This window comes from Priapulus caudatus, unplaced genomic scaffold, assembly GCF_000485595.1.
Source record: "Priapulus caudatus unplaced genomic scaffold, Priapulus_caudatus-5.0.1 Scaffold96, whole genome shotgun sequence".
Classification (NCBI taxonomy): Eukaryota; Metazoa; Priapulida; class Priapulimorpha; order Priapulimorphida; family Priapulidae; genus Priapulus; species Priapulus caudatus.
Window position 1 is genome coordinate 214600 of NW_014577157.1, and position 12887 is coordinate 227486.

The window sequence follows — 12887 nt, forward strand, 5'->3', positions numbered from 1 at the left end:
CCCCATGGTGCACGACACATCTCACCCCTCCCCATCAAGGGCGTCGGAACTGCGCGGCAGCCGCGGCGACCGCCGCGGCACTTTTTTCAGGCCATAAATTTTCCGTAACCAAAATCTATTCCAATAATTATACGCGTCTTTTGGCGGTACATATATCATGTATATACGTGTAATCTAGGCCCCTATAAGCAGAAACCAGGGTCAGATGAGGTCAGGTCAGGGGGCGTGTACAGGGGTGGGTCCAGGGGGTCCGGACCCCCCTCCCGCCGCAGAAAACGCATCTGAGGGGGTCTAATTTAAAATTCTTTCTGGGGGAGGGCCCCCAGACCCCCCCCTTCGCGTGCAAAAACGTTCCTCAGAATGTCATGAAAACTTTCCTAAAACACGTTATTAGAACGTTACTGAATAATGTTAACCTAAAAGAAACATTCCCATAACATTCAAGGAACATAACTTTGTTAGCTGGGTATGTCTTACCGTTAGACCCCCCACCCCCCTGGTCCAAATCCTGTACACGCCCCTGCAGGTCACCTTTAGCTATAAAATTTTATGATCCAGAACTCTGGCACACATTCCTCGGCTCACCATCTACTCCTGATTCTATGCAGGCAGCATGCCGTTGCGTTATATAAGCGTAATGTTGCGTAATATTGAGGGAGCATGCTTTGCTCGGGGTCAGCGCGTTTCATGACGAATATTAACAGTTCGTTTGTGAGCACCAGTACAATTGTATGCATGTCTTGAATGGGAATGTATTTCAGGAAGTTTTACCAAAGATTATTCCACTGTTAAAGTGAGAAAAATTAATTTGGAGTTAAGCAACAAATCTTTTAAATCATCATGTATTTTTCTAAATTACAGATGAAACACTTTTTTGTGCTAAATCACAATGCTCAGAATGCACCAGAGCCCACCATTTGCTTGTAGATTTCAAACATTTTCACGGGGGAGGGCATGCCCCCAGAACCCCCCCCCCCCTAGGGTGCTTCGCACTCCCGGGACTCGCCCTATCACGAAAGCCGGCGGCACTATTTTATTGGCTTCGGACGCCTTGCCGTTCCCCATCTCACCCTGCATGACACCGTCACGTCCCTCCCATTCAACGACCTGCACGATACCTCACCCCCTCCCCATCATACCCTGCACGATACCTCACCCCTCCCCATCATACCCTGCACGACACCTCAACCCATGGTGCACGACACCTCACCCCTCCCCATCATACCCTGCACGACACCTCACCCCTCCCCATCATACCCTGCACGACACCTCAAACCCATGGGTGGGCACGACACCTCACGCCCTACCCAAATCATACCCTGCACGACACCTCACCCCTCCCCATCATACCCTGCACGACACCTCACCCCTCCCCATCATACCCTGCACGACACCTCACGCATCCATACCCTGCACAACACCTCCCCTCCCCATACAACCCTGCACTGACAACCTCCACCCCTCCCATCATACCCTGCACGACACCTCAACCCCATGGCCTGCACGAACACCTGCACCCTCCCATCTACAGCCTTACGCACGGCGAGGGCTGCACGATCACCTGCAACCCCTCTCCCGATGCCTACACCTACACAACACGCGTCACCCCTTCCCCATCATACCCTGCACGACACCTCAACCCATGGTGCACGACACCTCACCCTCCCCATCATACCCTGCACGACCTCACGCCTCCCCATCATACCTACACGATCCTCCCCATCCTACCCTGCACGACACCTCACCCCCTCCCCATCATACCTTCCGACGCCATGCGCGCCTACCACCGCGACCACTGCCGCCGTTATGACAACTATCACGCACACGCGCTGCGAGTCGACAGCCAGCACGTAGGTAATCTGCCCACCCGTGATCAGACCATTTCACGTCCGACCCTACAGACAGCAGACGCGCAACGGAGCAAACGCGCGCCGCGATGCGCTTGTGACAATGCGGTGGCGGCGGCGGCGGCGATGACACCCGAGCCCGACGATGGCGCCTGCATCGATCTGCCCGCCGTGTACGAGCAGACGCACGCGCGCACGCACAGAGAGAGAGAGAGAGAGGGCGATAGAGAGAGAGGGGGAGCAAGAGAGAGAGAGCGGGAGGGAGAAGAGAGACAGACACAGAGAAAATTAATGTGACAAGTGGCGGAGGACTGACTAGAGTTATGGAATTATACTGTAGAGAGAAACAATGAGACAGACAGTGAGAAGAAAGCGAGAGAGATTGAGGTAGCTTATATTGATAGAAAGAGAGAGATGAGTAATAAAGCAGGATAAGAAAGGGAAAGCGAGAGATACGTGGGAGGCGAAGCGAGTGAATCACGCGCTGTTGTGGTCGGGCCGACACCGTGGCAGCGAGCGACGCGGCGTCGTGACGAACACTGCAGGGGCACGGATAAAACCCCGGACCCAGGGCAGCCTTCTTCGCAGGCTTGATAAATAACATTGAACGCGCTCAGTGAAGATTTCCGCGGAGGCTCGCGCCTGTCGCCTTCCAGGGACGATTACGGGGAACGGATGATACCGGTCCGGACGAATCGGGAGGGAGTACCACTCTTGTGTCATTTTAGGGGGCACGCTCCGAATGTGACCTTTCGAGGAGATATGCGCTAGCGAGTAAAAACAAAGGAATGGTCCATCGGCGCTGGGAGTCATCCGTCAGATTTTCCGCGCGGGGAACCCACTTTATCCGTGCTCAGCTGGATAACGCTGCCTATTACTTCCAACACCCAACATGATCACGCCTGCTGTCTCACAGTTAGCGATAGCTCTCCACGGCCAGCGCGTGACCGACCTAGGAATCTTGGATCCGATGTCCCTGCGCATTATTACGCCAGAAGCCTTCGCGGGGACGCATCACAGCCTTAGTCATATCTGACGGAAAGCGCAAGCGCGTGTCCTGCATGATACAATGGGCTGCTCATTCTTGCAGCCCGCCCCCCCCTTACCGCCACACGCGCCCGCATCAATCTCCCATACATAAGAGTGCAGTGCAGATGCTACACTGTAGGGCCCTACAGCCTGCTTTGTTGTTTACGCTCACGACATACAACAGTTTTCTGCAATTTTACTGCTTCTGCTCCTACTGCTACGCGCACAAATGTCCTGTGGACATGATAATTTAACAGATCTACTTCAACGATTGTGAACATAATCTCTTTCGCCCCCCACCCCACCCCCAATTTTCATCACATCATGAACACCGGGCACTATTTTGCTCAAGCAACACAGACTGCCGGTACGAAATCTCGTGACCACCTCTCCTACCCAGATTTGTCTCAGCCCGGCAACAGAAATACTAGCTTTCTATAATTCCGCATGAGTGTGCAAATATTTACCAAGGGTGCATCGACTTGTCGCCGTGTTACTTCAACTCACTTCCCACAACTGCTCCGCCACCACCTCGGCACAATCACAAAGCGCGTTCTTTTCCGAGCTGAACTAAGGAGCAACTTAATTATCAGTGGATGATTGATACCCAGTCGGTTATACGCAACCATTAGCTAGAACTTTGCGGACTGCCGCCAGACACGCCGCGGCTTAGCTCTAGTACTATAGCCCGCGTACAGTTGCCGCAGGCCTATAGAACATTTTATGCCAGGTTTCGTAACTGCACCTGTCCCCCAATGCTTCCACGAAAAATGGCTCACAAAACGCAAAATGATCGGGCTTTTTAACACTTATTTATCTACATCATAGTACATGGAATGCTGTTGTGTACACGCGTGACGTCACCCGAAATGTAATAGGCTGCATCATAGCTGCCCATGTGTTTTGTCTACATTTCGGGTGACGTCACGCGTGTACACAACAACATTTGAAAACGAAACGCAAGTAGTGCTAGCACTTTGAGGAATAAATGCATAAATACAGGGTGTAAAGTTGTGGAAAGTGTTCAAAAAGATAGGCGAGATGTCCATGTAGATAAATAAGTGTTAAAAAGCCCGATCATTCTGCGTTTTGTGAGCCATTTTTCGTGGAAGCATTAGGGGACAGGTGCAGTTACGAAACCTGGCATAAAATGTTCTATAGCCCTGCGACAACAGTACGCGGGCTATAGTACTAGAGCTAGCCGCGGCTCAGACTCGTGACAGCAATAAACCAATAGGTTGGCGGAGCACATGCGGTAAAATCCCTCCCAAAACATGAGTACGGTACGTACATCTCTCTCTACACAGCGTGCAGAGGTGTTAAAGCGATGATTTCTCATGTTTTTTACCAACCGTACTTTTCCATCTGTACGCTCACAATGTCAGCACAGTTGATTTTATCAAATTACGGCTGAAATTCTCGATTCCACACACGCACAAGCACAAGCACGGGCACGCACGATACACACACCGCTGGCGCGCGCACACGCACGCACGCACGCACGCACGCACACACACACACACACACACACACACACACACACACACAACTCCGCAATCCAGCACTATAACAAATTTTAGTAGCATTGGGGGGGGGCCCGCACCAGCACGCAAGCTTTAGTTTTTCCCAGCCTTTTTATTTTAGTTTAAAAACGGCATGGTTACTCCGTGCAATGCACCAACAATCAACTTTCAAATGAGCTTTGCTTCTAAGCTCACGTAAAATTTGGGCTAAGGTGGGTACTGGTGCGGAGACATTCCTCCAATAACTCGGATAAATTTTCTGCAATTTTTTGTTATGCAGTGCAAGTTAGATGTCGTGTGCAAGTTAGATTATGCAGTGCAAGTTAGATGTCGAGAAAGCCGAATTGAAGATGTTCCACTGTAATTTTAAACAAGAATTTCCACTTTCCAACATGCACTGGCTATGGTCTGTTTGCTCACGCAAGACTACAAGTAAACACTGATTTAATAGCAAACATTGCAAGGCAGCCGTCTACATCTGCAGGAGATGATTATGTATTACATACAACAGTAGCATACAGTAACAGGCCTCACAGGAACCATCCACCCTACACACATACTTCACAGTACAGACCGCATCCACACTACAGATTACAGTAGGACCCATACAAACTTAGTAACACGGATCATGAATTCTAAACGATAGACATCTGTAATACTACTGACCTCATCAATGCTTGCTGTACAGTGCAGAATGTCAATAATAAACTTCACTTGTAAGAGTCACACATGCTTCTATCATTTCACCAGCACTTTTAACATTTTCGGTTGCATCCCAACACAGCAGCTGGTGGCAAGCCTGGATTTCAATAGTAATTCTTCTCAGATTAGCAATGAATAGCAACACATAAATATTGTCCTTGGTGCTCAGTGCATACTGCAAATATGCCCCTCGCAAGCTCTGTGTAAGTACTGAACTGTAAAGTTCTATTCAGAATGCTAGAAAATATTTCTCGCAATGAGTTACCTAAAATTTCAAGCGAAATGAAAAATATGCAACCGTAATTATTCATTCAAATTTATTTAATTATATTTACTCAAATAATTGCAAAAACGTACAAGCCACAATTCAACACATAATGAAGGTTGTAAGACCTTGAATTTCTATTAATGAGAACTGCAGAACTTCGAAGGCTGAAATACAGCTGTGTGAGACAAGCATGGCGTTAACCCCGCCGTAATAGGGTTTTACTGATGACTTCTTGTCAGTTAACTTTACCTATGTGACATCGATTCGTTAGCAATGACTAAAAACTCATGAAGGACTCGCACGCGCCGCGTGGAAGGGTGAGTAAAAAATGATTTTGCTACGGCAGTGCGTACCAATACCCCGGCAATGCCATCCCTCCTCGCCAGCCGGACGAAAAAGGTGCTTAAAAACCTCCACCTGCTGGCTTTATGGCATCCCTGTTCACTGAGCTGCCATTGACGCCCGACCCCGCACCTGGTTTACTCAGAAAATTACGTGAGCTCACCCCCCCCCCGCGCGTTAAAGTTTACATGTATATATATATAAATATATATACCTATATATAGATATACCTAAATATATATATACCTATATATGGCCGGGCAGGATGTACAGGAGTACCGGGCAACATTAAGAAGACCGGGCATGCCCCCAGGTGGCATCGCGACGCGCCGTACACCGGCCACTGCCTATGATACTCGGCAGTCTGGCAGGCAGGCAACCAGTTAGCCGCGCTCACCAGCAGCATGCTGGTCACATTGTCATGCTAATCGCTGGCAGTCGACATTCTGCAGTGCGAGCGCGCTTACGCATGTACGTTCGTAGCTCGCGAAGGCCAGCGAACGCATCCGATACTGATGCACATCAGTGATTTTACGTACATCGTTCGCAGAGCGACAAATGTAACAATAACGTCAATTCAAAACTCGTAGCGTGCGCGTACTTGCGCTTCCAAAGTACGTGGCAAGTGAAACTAGATACACATTACACACATTACATAAAATAAGTACTGTGCTGTAGAATAAAAGATTTCTTTTAACGTCCTGGACAGAAGAAGAGCATTCCTGTTGATTGAACCAATACATATTACAACGCAGCTTGGACAACAGTCACTAACTCGCCAGGAACATACACAAAGTATTTCCTTTTCAAGTCTTTAATAATGACAAAAACCAGTATGACAATTAGTGAGATAACACCTATAATGGCAATGTCAACATTATAAACTTTAAACTAGGCTGCATGATCTTAACGTACACAGCGAAGATCAGACCATGTCACGGGCATTACCTGGTAATAGCCCATGACAGAACCACATATAGGTAGTATGTGGCTGTTTTCCATTAGAGGTGAGTACTTCAGCTTTATCAGCATCCGAAAAAGTATATATACCATATAATTCTACTAGCATAATTATATTAGCAATATAATTATGCTCGTAGAATTATATGGTATATATACTAATAGTATTGCTCATAATAAAAACACAAACATTATCAATAAAACTGGTGTATCGTAAGGGTTTTGTATGATATTAAAAAAACGAGTTTTACGTACAGCCATGTCACGGTACATCGCTTGAACTTGTTTACATGTGCCACTCAAGACTCAAGTTTACCTTCCAGCACATACACTTCACAGCAAAGGTTTTGTGAGCATAACAAACATGCCACGAAACATTTGTACGTAAAAAATATGTAACTCATGAACATTCATTCAGCTACCCGGCACGGTTGGTGTATCTGATCTTGCGATATTGACATGGTGCACACCAAAATACCTAATGATGAGGTCAATTAGTTGAACACTGTTCACAGCCCATCTAGTTGGCATGCTGCCCGAAGGCACAGAAGCTGATGGAGGTTATGTGTGAAACATGCTTTTCCAGGCGCAGGAATGCTGGATGGCAACTTCTCGCCTTAGTGCTTGCCAAATGCTGCTTAAAAACGTCTGTGATATCCCTTTACAGTACTGTGAGTGTGAATGGCGAGCGCATTATGAACACATCTGTTGGTTATGCCATTCTTTGCTGCATGGGACTAAATTACACTTTGAGGCTTGTGGGGCACAATTACATGCAACAAAAACAATTTGAATCGTAGTGTTGCAGGAAAGATGTCTGCCACATAGATAATATAGATACATAGATTACATAAATCCTTACAAAATGACATCACACAGGTTTTTAAACAGGAATAAGGATGCATTCAGCTGCATGCACATGTACGAATGTATGTATATACGCACAGTTTGTTTTGCATCCCACATTATGCCAGCCTCCACTATCAAGTGATTCATGTACTTGCATGTTACTGAATGAAAGATGCCACTCTCGCAATATTAATTACACAGCACTAGTAAGCTGTATTTATTGAACCTCACAGACACTACTGGTTTTTACATCACATAAACATTAAACATTTACTATCAATGGTCCTACTGGTACGTGTACGTATGTCTATTTTCGTACCTCATGTGGAAATAAGTACAATTAGTGTTTATTAATTAGCATGTTGAGCCTCAATTTTTACTATAATCTACCAGCCCTTAACAGGTTATTAGTTTTTAAAACCTTTGATTTCTAATTCCCTGTATAGGGGAAAGAGCAATTTAGTTGTTTCCCTTTCATAAAACCAAGCTTCTGATCGTACGTCTTGAACCTGATTTTACAAGAAGCCTAATTTTACAAACCTATGCTACTGAAAAGAAATTGCTAGCGACAAGATTATAATATATTATGAATTTCAAATACATCAATATTAGCATTCGGCAGGCTACAATTCATTCTTGTGAAATCTGGTTTGTTTTTCTTGGTTATATTTTGAGCATTTTACATTTGCATTTACATCATTTTTTACTAGAGTACATACAATGTAGTAAAGCAAAAACTTCCATACATATAAACAGAGATGATGCTTATAAAAATCGTTAGCCTGTTGTTGCTTTTAGCAGCCGATAACCATATATATGCATTGTCACTAGATTAGCTGAATGATCGTAGGTGTCCTTTTAATGTCAAATAAGACAATTGCAACCAGAATAGGTTTGAAAGACTCAGGGTGTTAGCCAGGGAGAAAAAATCAGGGAATCTCATCATCTGCGCGAAGCGAGGATGCTGCGGGCACGAAGCGCCCTAGGGGGAAAAACCGACAATTTTATTTTCATGCAGGGGTAAAATTGGTCGGCCTTCATGCCGTCTCATCCAAGTATAGGCCATCCAAAAGACGGCTAGACAGCTAGGTCTCTGGCTATCACACTGGAAAGACTAGCACTTGTAGTACATGTCTAGAAGGAGGAAGGAGAATAAGTTAGAATGAAGTACTTCATCAGATTACAACCATATTTCCTAAAAGAAAATATGACTAGGTTACCTGGCTACCAACAAAAATTCAAAATTTGTCAAACCATAAAACATAGCTGCTACTGCACACCAGATGGGGCTAAACACAACCCAATTTCCATCTAAATAGGGTTTGGGGTTGGGGTGAAACAAAGTACCCGATTTTATGATTTCTCTCATAGCACTTTGAAAAACCAAGAGAAAAACATCATGAAACTTTAAAGTGACCATGTAAACCCCCTATTCATGAAAACATAATTGTTCAGTAGTCAAGTTTTTGGTTAGTTTTAATTCGGGGAGGGGGGGTCAAATATACCCGAGTACGGAGAATAATCCACCAGGTTGTATTATTTTATAAACAAATAAACCTTCTAAAAACTTTGGGAATCCCAAAGGCTATAGACTAGTGATGATAATCAATTATAATCAAGAGTTAATAATTTCCAGATGCCGACTAGATAATCGATAATCGTTAGCTTAGTAAGAACAATGCTGCAAGCCCTCAAAATACTAGCTATTTTACTTCTTTAGTTCTACAAACTAAACTGCACAAATTATAAATGTGCAATTTATCCATACAGTATCCCAAAAACAGTTTATGACAGTTTTGTTCAACATCACATTACAACAAATGTTTAAATATTTATGCGTACAACTATTATCTAATAATAATATAGAGCAATTCCTGCCCTCTTTAGATATATAGAGAATATAATCATATTGATAAAATAAGACTACAGAACAAGGTCATGCAAGCACTATGATAATTAAACAATTATCATCCCATTACAAGTGATTGTGATCGGTTGGGTGTAAACAATAACAGATAATAAAATTCCAGCTGATTCCCATCACTAGACTAGACAGCTGACTTTGCATTTCATGCAATATCTCATGAAGGCATGGATGGTTACTATGCAAAACAAACAAATGGCTTATTGTGAATAAATGATAAAATATTAAACCCATTACTGTTGCTCAGCTTAGGTTCAGTCACCAGCAGCGTTTTTATCGTTTTATTTCCATGCTAATCACTTTCCAACAACTATTACTTGCAAATAGCAATTTAATGTTGCAGCAGTTTATAAGAACTGTTTAGCATTATTTTGAAGGTTAGGATAGGCTTGCACCAATCATTGGCAGTCAAATGCAAAGCAGGACATGGAAACACATTTAAGGCCTATCACAGCATATAAACTGTGGAATTTATGCCTCAAGTAATAAAATATAATAAATATTTCACTAACAATAGGTACCATGTCCGGCGTCTAACCCGTGTTAGTGGTTACTGCAAGAGTAGACACGTGTTTATACATAACGTTTTTGGATTGTCCATTGATTGGCAGTTATACAGTGCCACTTATAAAATGGTGACCTATCTATAATGGATATTTTTGGAGTTTCCTTAGATAGAACCTTATATAATGTGGCTTGGTTGTATTTTCAAAAAATGAATCTGACCAGTTCTACCCTTTCAATTGTGGATTAGCAACTCTACACTGTCCTTCAGCCAATGTAGTGACAAGTGTCTGTATGACGTGGGATTGTATTCGCAGTAGTGACTAGTACTAGTAGTGACAGTACTAGTACTACTACTACTACTACTAGTAGTAGTAGGATTGTCCGACTCCTAGCACGCTAGCATCACTGCAGTTAATAACACTATTAGTAATAGTGTGCAAAGATAGTCTACTACCAGCAACGGTCCTATCAGTCACGCTATTTGGGTACCGACGGCCACCGAACGGCCAAACTGGACTCATCATCAGGGCATGCACACCACATGCAGTATTGAGTATAGGTACTGTACTGTGTACAACTTGTACTACAAGAAATTTGAACAATCAACATACAAGCCACTGAATTAAGATATCTGTGTGCACATCAATTGAAACACAAATGTTTACCTTATATGTCCCTAATCTTTTCACTGGGTAGATACGGCATCGTCTTGCTGGTGGAGATGTAATAGAGATTACTGATAAAATTCCAACAATCAAACTCGTAAAGGACATAGTCACCGCCATGATGCCATCGCCTCGGTTAGTCACGTGAGACGTAGCGCCACCCTATTGGCGAATAAGTTTACGCGGCAAGATCAAAGACACAGCTAGCACGAATTTCAAAATATCTACTATGGCGACATCTGTCGATCAAAGTTTAAAGGAAGCTAGGAAATAAAGAAATAGGCATAGAATAGCCAGAGCACGTACTCTGGAATAGCTCTAACCTCATAAACATAACCTCATAAAAATTACTCTTCAAAGTCCAAGGGACTATAACGAAAACGGAGAGAGACAAAGTTGGTCAAATAGACAGATCAACACTGCGGATCGCAGTCGAAAAAGCTTCAATTTTTCAAGTAACCAAAAAAGAAGGAAAATAATTCCAATATAAGATGACAGAAAAGAGGAAGTTAAACTTATAGAGATCATTGCTGGGTATATGCTGAAAGCAATGTTCACGCTCGGATGATCGCGTGCTAAGAATCGGCTTTATTAAACAAGAGGGAACACCAATCTTCACCTGATCATGATAAATTTTATGAAAGGTTATACGTTTTGCATGAAGAAAGCAGATACCAAGAGGAGGCCACTCAAGTTGAGTTTAACCTCAGAACTACCATGATAGTTTTTAGATACCCATCTCGCTGATCTATGCTGAATGGCATCTAATGTAGAATAGTTCTGAAGCGTTTAGGGACACCAGCCTGGCGGAGCATTATTCCAATACGGGGAGAAGCGTAGTTTTAAACGCCAAATATCGAGTTTTAGAATCGGAAAAGCTAAGGTTGCGGCGTGGCATACCAAAAGAACGAACGCTTTCTTACAAATATATCAATGTGTGCATTCCAGCGAAGATTTCTACTAGTAAAGACACAAAATATTTGTAAATAGGTTATGAGATAGATACTTATGGTTAAGCGAGTAAGTAAAAGTCAATGGTGATTTAGAGCAGGCCGGTAATGTGAAGAATTTTTCCATTTTTAACATTTAAAGACGGTACCCCCAAGATGTTGCCCAATTCTCAGCACGAGTGAAGATAATCTAGACTCTAGTCTAGAGGGCTAACTGATTATCCGGAATTATCCATATTGGAGTTAATGCGGTATAGGACTGCCTCATTAGAAAAGATGCGAATAGAAGTAGAAGAGTTAATACAGAATATGATCAACAACGGACCAAGCACCGAGAACCTTGGAGTATACCCGATGTTACAACAACCGCATCTGACATATACTGCCATCAACACAGGTAATTTGTGAGCTATCATTCAGAATGTCAGAAATCCAGTTTACGGTAGTACTATACTACTATCCAGTCGCAAGTAACCAAGTTTAAAAATCACGAGATCATGCGGAACCCTATTCAAAGCCATGCTACAATCTAGAAACATATAGTGCATCAATCTAGTGAGACATAATGTCCAATCATGAAGAACACTGATTAACTGGATAACAGCAGAAAAACCATGAAGAAAATCATGTTGACGCTGAGACAGAATATCATGCCTAAATGACCAATAACAGAGGGATAGACTATCTGCTCAAATGCCATTGAGAATCCTCAAGTTACACTGCCACTCACTGAGAAATGAAGTGTCGACTGCGCGGCAGACCAGCACGGAGCACTCGGCCTATAGAGTTAGAGTCGTTCATGGAAGCAATCTGAGTGATCTGAATGTAGTCGATTTGAAGAAGCATTGTCTTGTGTGATTGCAAAGTATCTAGAGCTACCGAAACTACGCAGATATCTACCTCATAGCCTTATAAAAGAAAGGCAAGTCAACAATCACTCTACATGTTTCACAGTATAACATGGCACTACAGAGCAATTTCGACATTCATTCTTTATTTAAAAAAAGAAGAAGAAGACTGCATGAAACCAGCTGCCAGAGAACGTGGCAACAGCCACGTCAGCGGAGGCCTTGACGTTAGTTGCGGCGAAGCTTTAAATTACCAACTGTTCTACTGATATAAGCATGTGCCCGCCCATGCACCCTCCATATGGGCGGTGCGTTATACCGTAATGGTCCTGCACCGTATCATCCAGAATAAGATGAAAAAATGTGTGATGATTCATCTTCAAAGTTCAAGGGTCTATACCGAAGACGACGACTGTGACACCGTCTACTTACAAGCGATTTATAATGGGAAGAAGTGGTAGACGGTTAATTAT

At 43.7% G+C, this 12887-nt stretch overlaps 1 protein-coding gene across 1 annotated transcript in view; it reads right to left on the bottom strand.

Annotated features, from left to right (window-relative positions):
* Positions 1 to 10744, bottom strand: part of LOC106804999 (trithorax group protein osa-like) — a 63907-nt gene extending 53163 nt beyond the window's left edge. Inside the window, exon 1 of the mRNA XM_014806448.1 lies at positions 10617 to 10744. The gene's annotated coding sequence lies outside the window, so the exon portion shown is untranslated. The remainder of the gene's footprint in view (positions 1 to 10616) is intronic.
* Positions 10745 to 12887: the final 2143 nt, after the last annotated feature.